General features: G+C 39.2%; 1 long non-coding RNA gene across 1 annotated transcript; it reads left to right on the top strand.

The window, feature by feature from the left end:
• Positions 1–4,314: 4,314 nt before the first annotated feature.
• LOC112325567 (uncharacterized) lies at positions 4,315–6,760 on the top strand. The gene is made up of 3 exons (XR_008060374.1): positions 4,315–4,557; positions 5,450–5,509; positions 6,543–6,760. It is a non-coding gene; the product is annotated as an uncharacterized LOC112325567 (long non-coding RNA).
• Positions 6,761–16,264: the final 9,504 nt, after the last annotated feature.

Here is a 16,264-nt window from a genome sequence, read left to right as displayed (position 1 = left end):
GTTTCAGTCGATTCGAGAGTTAGTGCGAGCTGCTCAGGGTATAGAAAGAGTAATGAATGACACACCAAGGCCAACAAGTGAACAGAGTCAGACCACAGGATTCAAAAGAAGGGATTTCACACTTCCTATAGGGAGGAATCCTCCTCCGAAGAAAGGAAAGAGTGGGTCATCATTCGGGCCATTACCGAAAAAAGGGGGGAGTTTTGTTCATGGTGGGAGTTCAGGAGGAGTTAGACGAGTTAATGTTGGGGGATCCATGGGAGGTCAGACTCGCCAAGGGGCAAGTGTTATAGGGGGTTCCATGGAGCATAGAGGACCTATCTACCCGATATGCATGAGATGTAATCAGAAACACCCCGGGGATTGTTCAGCCACACCAGGAAGATGCTATATTTGTAGAGGGGAAGGGCATCGATGGAGGGACTGCCAGTATTTGGGAAGAGGTTGTTTCCATTGTGGGGAAACGGGTCATAGAAAGAAAGAATGTCCACATAGAGTCACTGAAGGAGTACAGGGACAGGGGATGGCCACCCAAAGCCAGCAACAGTCAGTGACAGTTGATCGGCCTGTACGACCTACTCAGTCAGGGACAAGTGCTAACAAAGGCCGACCTAGATTCCAGGAGGAAAGGACTCGGGGCAGGATATACCACATGACCCAGGAAGATATGGGGGCAATGCCAGATGTCGTAGCAGGTACACTACAATTAAGTTTAATACAAGTTTATGCTTTAATTGATCCTGGGGCCAGTCATTCGTTTGTGTCCCACCGAATTACTAGAAATTTAAATGTGTTACCAAGTAGATTGAATGTGGGAATGGTAGTTAGTACACCTTTAGGGAAAAATATAAACATTGATGAGGTATACAAGGGAGTGACACTAAACATTGAGGGGGCAGAGCTAAGGGCAGATCTCATGCCTTTAGCATTAGATGATTTTGACTTGATACTGGGAATGGATTGGTTGAGTAGACATAGAGCACGAGTAGATTGTTTCACAAAGACTGTAAACCTCCAAGATGTGAGTGGAAAAAGGGTAGTATTCAGGGGAGAGAGGAGGGTAATTCCAAACTCCATAATCTCGGTCATGACGGCCGAAAAAACTGATTAGAAAGGGATGCCCTGCCTGGTTGTCTCATGTGAGAAAATTAAAGAAGGGAAGCATAGAATTAACAAATATCCCTATTGTAAAAGAATTTCCAGACGTGTTTCCAGAGGAATTACCAGGACTACCTCCAATCAGGGAAATTGAGGTTTCCATTGAGACTCTTCCAGGAGTCAACCCTATAGCACAGTCCCCTTATAGAATGGCCCCTATAGAACTAGCCGAATTGAAGATCCAGCTTCAGGAGTTGTTGGACAAAGGATTCATACGGCCGAGCACTTCACCTTGGGGAGCCCCGGTGTTATTTGTAAAGAAGAAGGATGGTACATTCAGGTTATGTATCGATTATCGTCAACTGAACAAAGTGACGGTAAAGAACAAGTATCCGCTACCACGGATAGATGACCTGTTTGATCAGTTGAAGGGTGCGAGAGTATTCTCAAAGATAGATCTGAGATCGGGGTATCATCAATTAAGAATCAGAGAACATGACATACAAAAGACTGCCTTTAGAACTCGCTATGGCCATTATGAATTCTTAGTAATGCCATTTGGGTTAACTAATGCCCCTGCAGTATTTATGGATCTAATGAATCGAGTGTTCCGGTTTTATTTGGATAAATGTGTGGTAGTTTTTATTGATGATATACTGGTATATTCGAGCTCTTATCTGGAGCACGAGAAGCACTTGAGGAAGGTGTTAGAAATATTGAGAGAAAATAAATTGTATGCGAAATTGGATAAATGTGAGTTCTGGCTCAAAGAGGTGATATTTTTGGGACATGTTATCTCAGCTGAAGGAATATGTGTGGATCCAGGAAAAGTAGAGGCAGTTCTAAAGTGGGAGAAGCCCACAAATGTGACCGAAATTCAAAGTTTATTGGGCCTCGCAGGGTATTATAGGAGGTTTATTGAAGGATTTTCTACAATAGCATCGCCTCTGACCAAGTTGACTCGTAAAGAGGTAAGGTTTAATTGGTCAAAGGAATGTGAGGAGAGTTTCTAGGAGTTGAAAAGAAGGCTTACATCAGCCCCCGTTTTGGCCCTTCCTTCTGGAACAGAAGGGTTCATTGTTTACAGTGATGCCTCAAGCAGGGGTTTGGGATGCGTATTGATGCAGCATGGAAAGGTGATCGCATATGCTTCCAGACAGCTAAAGCCGCATGAAGTGAATTATCCGGTCCATGACTTGGAACTTGCAGCAGTAGTATTTGCCTTACGAGTATGGAGACATTACTTGTATGGAACACAAGTGCAGATTTTCACCGACCATAAAAGTTTGAAGTATTTAATGTCGCAAAAGGAATTAAACATGCGGCAGAGGAGGTGGGTGGAATTGATAAAGGACTATGATTGCATAATTGATTACCATCCTGGCAAAGCCAATGTAGTGGCGGATGCATTAAGTCAAAAAGGGAAAGCAGTGATGGGTGATACAGAAACTTCAGAACAAGGGAATGTGAGGGAATTAAAAAGGATGGGAATACAATTAAGTGTGGGTCCTCAAGGGTCACTACTAGCTCATATGAAGATCAGATCGGTGTTACGGGATAAAGTTCTAGAAGTTCAGTTGGCGGATGAGGGTGTAAGGAAAATCAAGGAAAAGATAAAGCAAGGCAAAGAGTTATTCCTTCAAGTGTTGCCAGGAGGGTTGGTGGCGATGGGAAAACGAGTTTACGTGCCTGAGAATAAGACCTTAAAGGGTGAGATATTGAAGGAAGCTCATGAATCTCGGTTTGCAACCCATCCTGGGAGCACCAAGATGTATAGGGATCTCAGGGAGTATTACTGGTGGCCAAATATGAAGAAGGAGATAGCGGAATATGTGTCAAGATGTGGGATATGTCAACAGGTGAAGATAGAACATCAAAGGCCGGCAGGAGAATTACAACCACTACCAATTCCAGAATGGAAATGGGAAAATATAGCCATGGACTTCGTAACCGGATTGCCAAAGGGGAAAAAAGGCAATGATGCTATATGGGTAGTGGTAGATCGACTGACAAAGTCGGCTCTGTTCTTGCCCATCAAAATGACGGACCCCGTAGACAAGTTAGCCAAATTATACGTGAACGAAGTGATTAGACTACACGGAGTGCCCATATCAATGGTGTCAGATCGAGACCCGAGATTTACCTCGAGGTTATGGCCATGCTTACAACGAGCTTTGGGAACCGAGGTGAACCTGAGCACGGCATTCCACCCCCAGACAGATGGCCAATCTGAAAGAACTATCCAAACACTTGAAGACCTTCTAAGGTCATGTGTGCTAGAGTTTGGGGGAAACTGGGAAGACTTGTTACCGTTGGTAGAGTTCACGTATAATAATAGTTACCAAGCTACTATCGGGATGGCTCCATATGAAGCCCTTTATGGGAGAAAATGTCGCACTCCGATATGTTGGGATGAAATTGGAGAAAGGAAACTCCTGGGTCCTGAAATGGTACAAATAACAACTGATAAAGTAAGGGTTATTAGGCAAAGAATAAAGGAAGCCCAAGATAGACAGAAGAGTTATTCAGATAACCGGAGGAGACCTTTAGAATTCCAAATAGGGGATAGAGTATTCTTAAAGGTGGCACCGTGGAAGGGCATCATTCGGTTTGGAATGAAAGGAAAGCTTGCTCCGAGGTACATTGGCCCATTTGAGGTGATAGCTAGGATAGGGCTGGTTGCTTACCGCTTGAAGCTACCGGCACACCTAGAGAAGATTCACAATGTATTTCATGTATCATTATTACGGAAGGCGGAAGTGGATCCTTCCCGAGTGTTACCTCCAGTTCCTATGGAAGTAAAAGAAGACTTGACACTCGAAACCAGGCCAGTCAAGATCATGGATCGGAGTGAAAAAACATTGAGGAATAAGAGAGTATCACTAGTCAGAGTGTTGTGGAGGAACTCACAAATTGAGGAAGAAACGTGGGAGAGAGAATCAGAGATTAAGGAAAAATACCCCCACCTATTCCTTGAGTCAGGTATGCAGTTTAAATTTCGGGGACGAAATTTTTTATTAGGAGGGAAGAATGTGAAGCCCGAGAATAAAATATACAAAGAGGGGGGGTTTATAATAATTCAAAATGTTGTTATAATATAAAATAAAGCAAAAAAAAAAAAAGGGTGAAAGATGGGGCCAAAATGGAATTAACAAGAGATGGGACTATAAATACCCATCCCTTTTCTCATCCATGGCCGGCTGATAATAAGAATAAGGAGGGGAGGAGAATTTCATATTTTTCCTTCATCAAAACTAGGAGTAAACACTTAAAATTAGTAAACCCAAATAAGCCTTGGAATTATTAAGTGGAGGAACACAATCGGGTGGAAGAATTAACAAGAAGAAAAGTGAAGAGTTGGTGAAGAAAAGAGGGGGAAGAGTGGCTGACTACATACAAGGAGAAGAAGGCTAAGATTCTTCTAAAAATTTGTGAAGTAAAGTTTAGATTTCCATCCAAGTAAGGAGTTCTAATTCCAATTTCTATGAAATCAACTTCAATTTGATTAGAAGTTTATGCTTTTCTTGAATTGGGAATTAGGGTTCTTTAACATAAAATGTTGGGAAAATGCAGAAATGAGTGAGGTTTAATGGATTAGAATAATCTAAGTGCCTTAAAGAAGAAGAACAAATGAGTGCATAAAAGAGAGGAAGGGAACTTTTGGTTCCTTTGGGCACGTTCTCTGCTGGATACTGCAGAGGGGAATGAGAACGTATGATATGCTTAATTAATTAATTTGGTACAAGTGACCTTAAGAGGACATAAAATGAGACGGGAATGCCATGAATAAAGGGAAGGGGCTGTGACTGATGAAGAAGCAGGGATTTAAGACGAAATGGAGATACTTTCTCCATTAGCAAAACAGGGCAGGTTCGCTGCCCTGTCTTCTGGGGGGATTTTGGACCTGAAAACTACAGAATTCAGGGAGGGTCCCCTCATAGAAGTTGTAGCCGGAAGTGTTAGCTTTCCAACGAATCCGACCCCGCCTAATTTGGAGTCCTAGAACTCCAGATACAAATAAAAAACTGAGGAGAGGTCAAGCTGCCACCCCTGTTGGCAGATTCGGCCAAGTTGATAAAACGGCGAAATTTAGCCATATTAAGGGTAGAATTTGTTTTCTTGCCCTTCATAAAGTGTGTCTTGATCTTCAAAAAGAATAAACGGTAATCAAAATTGAATTTATGATGTTCACTTAGACTACAAATGAGCTGAAAAGTTAAAGGATAATAATGAGGAATGTAAGTGAGAAAGAAAAGATTTGGTAAAAGAGAAATGAATATTATTTCCATTGTTGCTGTTGCGTTTGATATGTGGACTAATATGGAATAATGATGGGTGTTTGTGGTTTCAGGAGGAACCGCGGGAGGAGTACAGCAACCACAGGGGAACGCAAGTCGAGCGTCTACAGCAGGTAGGTACTTGGTACCTATATCTCCTCTAGTTAATAATTATTTTCACTAACTTTTGAACTATAAAATTTTGGTGCTTATTGATGAGGAAAAGAAAAGGAGGGGGGGGGGGGGGGAGGAAGGAAAGGTTAAATGACGAAAAATAAAATAAAATGAAACGGAGGACTAGATTTAATTTATGGGTTCTTTTGGAGTAACAACGAATTTTGGTAATGACTGTTTCTCAAATTTGATTTGTTTGTTTCTGATATGGGAGGCTGATGATGTTAACCAAGCTGGATAACATCGGCATTACCGGTACGTGAAAGGAGAAATATAAACTTGATTAACTATTCGGTTTCAGAATAGTTAATGATATCGGCGGGTGACGTCGATATCGGCAAAATTTATAAACTTGATTAACTATTCGGTTTCAGAATAGTTAATGATATCGGCGGGTGACGTCGATATCGGCAAAATTTATAAACTTGATTAACTATTCGGTTTCAAAATAGTTAATGATATCGGCGGGTGACGTCGATATCGGCAAAATTTATAAACATGATTAACTATTCGGTTTCAGAATAGTTAATGATATCGGCGGGTGACGTCGATATCGGCAAAATTTATAGACTTGATTAACTTTCCGAGGTGGAAGCTAATGATGTCAAGAATTTTTGACATCGGCATACCTGAGAACCTCCCAAGGTAATATGGAACAATGATTAACTATTTTAGTTTTTTTTAAAAAAATAGTTAATGACACAAACGGTTACGTTCGTGTTGGCATTTTCATGAAACTGATTAGTTGTTCCAGGACGGGCAACTAAAGACACTAATGGAGGTCAATGGTGTTGGCAATAGTCTTTCTGATGTGGAGGGGGGGGGGAGAAGTAGTCAACAGAAAAAAAAAAAAAAAAAGAGAGAATTCTTATATAACCATAAAAAGGGGTTTATGATTTAAGTAGATAGATATGCTGTTTAATTTTTCTTCCGTAAATTGCTTGTATTTTAATCATTTATTTTTAATTATATGGAAAATTTATATTTTTGCAGGTCCCTCCCATTCACGTCAGGAATAGATTTTAAGTTCTTTGATCCCTTTTTGTATAAGTTAAGAACTTAGGGATTTGTGGTGTAATTTTGTCATGCAGTAAACATGTAACCTGTATAGAATATTATATTCGTAATATTTTGTTTCTGAAATATTAAATGTATCCACCTATGCTTGGGATATTAGAATGTACTAGACTATGTTAGAATATTAAACTGTGTTGTGTTATATATATGCAATCTTCGTGCTCGAATTTGGCTATTTTAATTATTAACTTATGCATGTGATGTAAGATGGAGTTTGGGAATGAATATGGTCCTGAGCATAATCTGGAATGAATTATGCAATTGATTGTGCTAAACATGGATGTGATTGTGGATGAGATGTAATTCTAAATGTGTGCAGGGTACATTGTCGATAACTTGGGATCTCCCGGTATAGAGGAGACTCTGCCGAAATTTCGTTAGAAATTTCGGCGAGTAAAAAAAAAAAAAAAAAAAAAAAAATTTGCTCCATCTACCCTTTATAGGGGGGAAGATTAACGGATAAACTAATAGAAAAATTGGGGTTGTTACAAGTGGTCTCATTCTTATGGGTGACCTACCCAGGGGGAAGAATGGCCTCATTATAATGGGTGACCTACCCAGGTAAAAAAAAGATAGAGAAATTTCATTCTAATGGGTGATCTACCCAGAAAAAAATGATAGTCTCATTATGATTGGTGACCTACCCAGACGTAAGAGAAAAGGATTTTAGAAAGGGGTCTCAATATTTTGAGACCTGCCCATTTTATTTATTTTATAAGAAAAACTCATGTTTTTTTTTTCAAAAAAAATGGTCTTAATATCGGGTGACCTGCCCGTTTTGAACTTCAAAAGAAATCATCTTACCTGGAGGAGTGAAACAGTGCTGGTTCACAATTCCTATCCTTTTTCGTAGTTTCGTTGACCTGAGATTTTGTACCTCAACGGTTTTCCCAAAAACTTGGAAATATTGTGGCTTTCGTCACACCTTTCCTGCCAAGTTAGTGTTATGACAATATAGCATGCATGTTTTTGTTACCTATCTTGGAAACGTAGGTCCCCTCTTTCCGTAGTAGACTTCTTCGAGTTCCTGTTTCCATTTGTTTGCCCGGCCTATCCTCTTAAACTGGAATATGCTCCATGCGCTATATTTCCTATCCTTTTTATGCTTGGTGAAAAGATCTCTAGTTCCTTATGGGGCCCTTTCTTGCTCCATTGAACGTTGCTTTGTATTATACTTTTGCCGATGTTTTAATTGTCTTTTCCATTTTTTTGAGAAATTATTTTTAAAAGGAAAACTAAAAAATTTGGGCTTGTTCATGAAAACTAAAACTTTCAATGCAATCATCATATTTTGTTTTTTAAGCAACTCTCATAAAAGGTGTTTCAGAAGTTCTATGATGATACCCTTTTTGGGCTTTGGTTCACTATAGACCCCTATGTGCACTTTTTGCCCCCTAGTGTGGTGTGCAATACCTACCAGGTTTAAATCTGGTCTGGATCCCTCCAATTTGAGAATTGATGGAGTCATCTTCTTAGTCATGCGTAAAAACAGTAAAAGATTTTGAATGCTAAGAGATCATGCGCTTTATAAAGAAAGGGTTCTTTACATAGAGAATTCATGACCGGACTTTTTTTATTATTATTATTATTGATTGGGAAGCATAGTATTTCTTTATGGAGTTAGAATTCACAGGTCTAACTAGATTTTCTCCATCCATTCTGGATAACAATAAAGCTCCTCCCGAGAACGCTTCCTTTACCACGTAAGGGCTCTCATTGTTTGGCACCCATCTGATCTTTTCCTGGTAAAGGCAATATTTTCTTCAGTACAAGATCTCTTTCATGAAATTCTCGAGGTCGGACCTTCTTGTCCTATGATTTGGCCATCCTTCTTTGGTATTATTGATGATGGCAGATTGCAGCTATCCTCTTTTTATTGATCAAATTCAGTTGTTCATATCTAACTTTTACCCTTTCCACCTCTTCTAACTTAAAGTCTACCAATACTCTTAATGAGGGGATTTCTACCTCTAAAAGCATCAACACCTTCATTCCATATACCAAAGTGTACGGGGTGGCTCCTGTTGAAGTTCGGACCGCAGTGCGGTACACATGAAGAGCAAATGACAACATGTTATGCCAATCCTTATAGGTGACCACTATCTTCTAAATAATATTTTTGGCATTTTTGTTAGCAGCTTCTACCGCACCATTCATCTTTGGCCTATACAGCGAGGAATTGGAATGCTTGATTTTCCATTTAGGGCAGAGTTCTATTATCATCTGCCATTGAAGTTCTGGGTATTATTAGTTATAATTTTTTCTAGTGGACCATAACGACAAATCAAATCTCTTTCCATAATTTCTTCACCACTTTTTGCCTCCACGTCATCCAAACATCTCAACAAAGTTCTGTCAGATGATTTCTTATACAAAGTTTCCCCATCAAAATAGAAATCCATTGCCAACCTCCTCAAAGTCTTATTGTTGATTTTGGATGCCCCCATGGGATATGTCTGGTTTTAGATGAAATTCTTGATATCATAGTACCAAGGGTTTCCATCTATTTCTCTTTCAACTAAGCCGGATATTGTTTCTTATCAGGAGAGATTAGCACTGCCCCCACTCCGTTACCACATCAACATCAAAGTACATAATCCACCAATCTGTTTTCCCTTCCTCGACTGAAAGCACATCTTTATCAGAAAAAATCAAAGTTTAACAGCTCATAATCTTTCATAGCATGGTCAGGTAGGTGATCGGCGATGACATTCCCTTTCATGGCTTTCCTTGTCATATATACTATGTTGTACTCAGCCAGTAGAACTTGTCATTTTGCAATTCGACTTGATAGATAGGGGTGGATTTAGTAGGTACTGCTTGATTTTTTCGAAACTTCTTCACACTATTATTCCAAATTCCAAGATTCTTCTTCCTTAACAATCGAAGATTGGGTCACAAGTCATGGTTAATTGGGATATAAACCGAGCAATGTAATTCAAACTTCCTAAGAACCTTATTACATCCTTCTCAGTCTTGGGAGGTGACATAGATTGAATAGCCTTTACTTTGTTAGGATCCACTTTTATCCCTTTGTCACTCACCATAAATTCTAACAACTTCCCAGATTTCACCCCGAATGAACACCTCGTTGGTTTAAGCCTCAACTTATATTTCCTTAGTCTTTCAAATAATTTCTTCAATATTTGGACATGATTCTCTCCCTCTCTAAATTTAGCAATCATGTCATCAACGTATACTTCAATCTCTTTGTGCATCATGTCGTGAAACAAAGTCACCATAGCCCTTTGATAGGTGGCCCCAACGTTCTTTAACCCAATGCATGACTTTGTAGCAAAAGGTTCCTCATGGTGTTACAAAGGTTTCTTCTTCTTATCCTCTTGTCATTTTTATCTGATTGTAGCCCAAAAAATCCATCCATAAAGGAATATGTGTAGCTACGTGATGCATTGTCAACCAACATATCTAGGTGTGGTAGAGAAAAAATATTTTTAGGGCTAGTCCGGTTTAAGTCCCTAAAGTCCACACAAACTCTGATTTTATCTTCCTCTTCGGGTACTCCCCCTATGTTGGACACACATTATGGATACTTGACTATTTCTAGAAAACCAGCATTCCACTACTTTTCAATTTATGTCTTTACCTTGATCAAGACATTCAGATTGGTCCTTCTCAACCTTTGCTTAACCGATTTGCATCCTTCTACTAGTGGTACCCTATACAAACCAGACATATCCTTGTAGGACCAGGAAAAAAAAATCTACATAATCTTGGAGTAGTGCAATCAACTCTTCTCTTTCTTTAGGGGTGATCATAATCCCTATCCTTAGTTTTTCTCTTAATCTTCATTGCCCACATCTATGGTTTCAAGTTTCCTCTCTAGCAGGTTTCCAAGCTTGTCCATGCTGCTTTATTAATTTTGTGAATCCCCAAATGTTATTTTTCTCTTATTCTTCTTCTTCTTCAACTAATATGTATTCTTTAAAGTTCGGCCATTCATTCTCAGTGTGAAGTGCAAGTTTTGTTATGGAAGATCTGCTTTTAGGGTTTTTAAAAGCGGAAAGTGATGTGTAAATGCATAGTAAAAACATAAAGATGAACTTTTGAAAATGCATGATCTCATTAAAAGGAAAAGTTTGGCTAAAAAAAAAAACAAGGATAAAATTCCATTGACATTTGGAACCTCGATTTAAAAAAGTGAAAAAGGCAAACAGCACAATATCATGATCAAACAAGCGTTGTTGATTAAATTTGAACACCTATGGAGCTTCTTGGGTCTCCCAACTCTGGAACATCTCTCCCTTGGCTAGCTTTTGAATGAAGGTCTTAAGATTCAAGATGCTTTGAGCTTAGGCTTGTTTAGATGCAAAACGATATTATGGAGCATACATCCTAATGATAGGTTCTAATTCCTTTATGTGAGACATAGGGTAGGTTTACTACTTGGTCTCTAAAAAGGGTCTCTTGCTGTCCTAGTGATCACCCTCGTAAAGGCAATATGGGGGTTCAGCAGATAGTGGGATGGTACATGTACCAATCACTATCAGTCTAAACACTCAGCAAAGAGTTGGGGTTTACACAAACTTAAACCTTGACTCAAGTCATAAGGCAAGCTGCTAGTCCCCCACTTAACTTAAAATTTAATATGTGTGCTCTCAAAAAGAAAATAATAATAAAGTGATGGATGAATAATACCATGTATGACAGAATGTAAAGATGCATGCTAAAGCTTTTAAACCAAGTATCATTCAGAGAAAAAAAACAACAACACATAGCATAAAAAAAACAATTACCAAGCTTAGTCCAAGGGTCCCCAGTGGAGTCGCCATTCTGTCGCACGTCCCCCGCGCGGCATCTGATGGCGATTTTTTGTTTGATTTCAGGTTTATTTGTTTTTGTGAATAAAGGAGTCGCCACCTAGTATTATGGTCACTAGGAAACCTAACTGGTCTTTCAGAGATTCTAAGGCATGAGACTGGTTGCGTAAAGGGAAGGTATTAGCACCCCTAGTACGTCCTACCTAAGGTAAGCTGCTTGGTGTTTGGTTTGTCTTATAATTACTATGGTGTTGGTGTTTTCCTAGGATACGTTTTGCTATGATGAACAAACTTGGACTTGAAAGTCTAAAAAGAAAGAACCCTTGGTCAATGTGGATCACACCCTTAGATATATCTACAAAGTACCAAGGAGAACCAATGCAGATCTCTTGAAATCTGTGTTTGATTCAAATTAAATTTATTAAGATAGAAATCCAAGGAGATTCCATGTGCTTTAAAAGCTCATTTTTCCCTTAGTATTTCATACTCTCACGGCTCGTAAACTGTGGAGTCAAAAATTGAAATGTCCTCAATTATAATTAAGGCTTCTTTCAAGGATGTGTGATGACTTATTATTCCTAGAAAAATATTTTGGATATTAACCACTTGGGGTTTCTTTATCCAAACATTAACAGCGAATAATAACAAATTATTCCCAATAATATTTTGGATATTCATCCCTTTGGGATTTCTTTATCCAAACATTAACGGTGAATAATGGATAAATTATTCCCAATAATATTTTGGATATTCATCCCTTTGGGATTTCTTTATCCAAACATTAACGGTGAATAATAGATGAATTCCCCCAAAAAATAAGATTTTTATATTTTTTGAAATATTGGCCAATACCCTTTGGAGTTTTACAAACATGTTGTAAAATCCAGAAATGCAAGAAAATAATTTTTTGTTGTGTTTAAGAAATCCATGCGAAAACACATTTTTGAAACTTCAAATATATGTTTTTTTTTTAAAAGGAAATTCAAAAAGATGTTAGGGTATTGGCCGTATGCATGAAAATATTTTTTTTGATATATATGTATATTTGTCACATTGCGTCGAAAACCGGGTATTCTAAATACAAGATTTGTATTTTTACAATATAAAAATACAAAAAAAACCACAAAAAAAATACACAAAAAACAACGATATTACTCATTTTTTTTTAGGGGCTGGGTCCAGCGCGGCCCAAGTGGCTGGGCTGAACCCAGCAGGCATAGCCGGGTCACTGGCCCAAACCAGTGACCCGGCTGGGCAGAAACTCACGCGTGCCTTGGCTGGTTACTGTTCAAGTGAATTAAATTTCACTTGAACAGTAACAATGCAACCAAGAATGCATGCAAAGCTGGTAAGAAAAGAGAGACAGCTTACCTGGTCTGCTGGTGAACCCGATTTCTTCCGTCCTCACTGTCTGCGCTCGCCCGCTGTTCTCTCGCGTCTCTGTTCTTTCCGGTTTATTTTGCTTCCGTTTCTCTTCTCTCCCTCTCCTCCGTTCTGTTTTCCTTTCTCACAGTAACGAAAGGATGAAGGAAAGAAACTCCCTCTGTTCTCGTGTTGCTGGAAGGGAAGGATGGCTTCTGCTGATTCTGCTACTGTGGCCGAGGAAAGGTGTGGCTTCTGCTGGTTCCATCACTACGGCTTAGGAAGGATATGGCTGCGGAGGAGGCTACAGCTGGGCGGGTGGCTCAGCTCGTTCCTGGTTGCTGTTGGTGCTGGCCATGGTTCAGCAGAGGTGGTGCTGCTAGCTGCTGGGATTTTTCGAGGGAGGCCGGTCTGAGGTTCTGGTGTTGCTTCCCTGTTACTGTCGGGGGGAAGGGCTGGCTGTGGCTTCTGGTTTTGAATGTTTATCAGGCGGGGCTGAGCTGAGGGGGAGATGGGATGAGTGGAGAGCCGTTTCCTGGGGTTGTGTTGACAGAGAGTGAAGGCTTGTAAGTGGTGTTCACAGTGGTTGCAAGCTGGGGAAGTGAGGTCTGGCGAAGGGAGAAGAGAAGCTTGTGTGCAGAGGGAAAGTCTTCTGAGAAAAGGGGAGGAGCAGTGACGGTAGTTGTGGAGAGGGAGAGCGGCGCCGGCTGCCTCTTGGTTGGGAAAGAAGACCGTGAGTTTGTGTTCAGCTGAAAAGGGAAGGTCGTGCATGTGGGAGCTGAGGGAGGAGAAGAAGATAGCTGGGGGAAAGACTGCAAACCCAAAAAAAACATCAGGGGAGAGGGGGCGATGGCTTGGTTTCGGCTGGGAGAAAAAATTAGGTTTAGGTTTTTTTTTGGTGGTTGCACTAAATTTCTCTCTTTAAAAAAGATTTGTCCTTTTTCTGCCTTCTTCCCCGTGCTGGATGTTCATTTATATAGAAAATCTCTACACGTTTTATTTAAGGAAATATTGCAATAATTATTGTAGAGCTTGTCTTCTATAACCAGCACCAACAAATCCTATATATATGGTATTTTTTTATTGCAGTGATTATTTTCCATAACCAGCACGAATCAAATCATATATCTATGGTATTTTATATTGCAGTAATTATATATGATTCAGTAATTATCTCCTTGACATATTGCTTCTTTAATATTAGCCCTGATGCTCTATGTTGTCGCCACATGTAAACCCTTATTTTTTATTTTTTTATTTTTTTATTTTTGAAAATTATTAAAACATGGGTCAAAAATTGGGTAGCAACAGTGGTTATAGAGGTTGCTAGGTTATCGATAGAAAGGCTGGGGAGTGAGACTAGTTTGGGTTGGTGCTAGTCTAAAGGAAAGAAGAAAAGGCAGCGAGTCCAAGGAAGAAGGTAATCTTTGCTGGCTTCTAGGTTTCAATATAATGGGGATAGGTTTTTTTTTTTTTTTTGGATTGTGAGGAAGGAGATAGCTGTAGGGGAGATTGAAGATGATGAGTGTATGGAAGATGGAATGGGTAGATATCACGTTTTTTTTTTTCTAGAGAGAGAAGGTTTGTTTCTAGTTATTTTTTGTTAGCCTCTTTAAATAATTCACTTCCTTTATTTTATTTTATTTTGCTAATGCTCTCTCTGTTTTTTTTTTTGGTGCAACCATCTATTTATAAACAAAGCAAGTTTGTTATTTTCAATCGCTTGGTCTCAAGCAAACTTGGTGACCAAGTTAACCCAATAATAATCTGGTCCCTCAACTTCTTTCTTTTCACATTTGTTCCTTTTGTTCAATTTAATTTTTCTTATTTTATTATATTTTGATTTTTTTGAAAAAAAAAATCAATATCAATGTTGACTTAATAAGCACGTTAACAACTGAATGAGTTGAAAGTAGATTTGTTTTATTTTAAATTCTTTGGAAAAGACGCTGAAAATAATGCAAATACTTAAAGAATGCATTTTTTAGGGTTTTATTCAAAATGGAGTAAAAAATTGGGTAGCAACAAATGCCCTCTCTTTACAATACTTACAGAGCAAAGACTTGTTAAGTGTTTGGTGTAGTAAGTTTGTAAAGACAAATAAATTGTTCTTTCAAAACTAATCTTCTCAAAGCTTTTTGTTTGGTTGAACTAGAACTTTATTTTCGCAGCAATCCCTTTCAACCAGAACTACGGTCAAATTGTGTACAACTTGGTTATCCTGAAATCCTAATTTGGTGATTCCCTTTATCCAGAACCAAAATTATTGCCAAAAGTTTGGTCAACCTAAAATCCCAATCAGGCGATCCCTTTTAACTAGAAAAAAAATCTGAAAAACAACTTGGCTAACCTGAAATCCCAATCTAGCGATTCCTTTTAACCAGAACCAAAATGTTACCTTCAACTCGGTTAACCTGAAATCTTAATCTAGTAACGCCATTTAACTAGACGATTCCCTTTAACCATAACAAAAATGTTTTCTTCAGCTTAGTTAACCTGAAATCTCAATCAAGAGACCTCCTTTAACCCGAACCAAAATGTGACCTTTAGCTCGGTTAACCTGAAATCTCAATCAAGAGACCTCCTTTAACCCGAACCAAAATGTGACCTTTAGCTCGGTTAATCTAAAATCTCAATCTATTATTATTATTATTATTATTATTAATTTTCATACACAATTATATTTATGATTATTATATGGTCAATTTGTCTATGTCAAAGAATAGAATCTGAGGCAACTTTTTGACCAAAATTCCATTCTCTATTATTCCTTCAATAGTGGGGTTTAATGCAAGCAACTTGTTTATTCGGATTTTGACCCAAAACTTTCTCGATTATTCGGATTTCTTGTTTGGATGAGGTGGTCAGGTTGCGTCACATTGATTATGTCATGAAGTTAACTAGAGTAAGAAATAAAGATAACAAGTTTCGAAGAGAATCAAGATCAGTTAAAGCAAAAAAATAAAACCCCACAGTAAGAAATAAAGATAACTAGGGTTTTTCTGGAGAAGCCTCGGTCGTCAGTGATGGCCAGCGGTGGCGGTGGTTCCAGGCGGCGATGGTGTTGGTGGCAGCTCCTCCTTTGTTTTGTTCTTCTTCCTTTTTCTATGTTTTTCTTCTCATTTTTATTTCTTCTCTCTTCCTCTCTCTGTTTTTTTCTTTCTTTCTCCTCTTCCTCCTTTCTTCTGCTCTCTCTCTTCTCTTTCTGCTCTGCACTTTTTTTCTTCTTCTCCCCCCTTGTCTCTTCGTCTCCCCTGTATTTATAGGAAAACAGGGGAGAGACATGGGTGGGGCGGCCGCTGTGCTGCCGCCCCATGATTGCCCGAGGAGGCACGTCTCCTCCGTTTCTCCAACACGTGGGAGGCCATGGGCTAGTTGAGCAAGATAAAGTTTTTGGGCGGCGTCTTTTTGAAGGGGAAGGCGGTGGAAAACGCAGGGGAACAAAAGCTCCCTTCCCATGTTTTCTGCACGTCCAAGGGAAGAAGAAGACGTACGGTG

Source organism: Populus trichocarpa, chromosome 10 (genome assembly GCF_000002775.5).
Source record: "Populus trichocarpa isolate Nisqually-1 chromosome 10, P.trichocarpa_v4.1, whole genome shotgun sequence".
Taxonomy (NCBI): Eukaryota; Viridiplantae; Streptophyta; class Magnoliopsida; order Malpighiales; family Salicaceae; genus Populus; species Populus trichocarpa.
The sequence above is the reverse complement of the archived record's forward strand: the minus strand, read 5'-3'. Positions and strand labels throughout refer to the sequence as shown.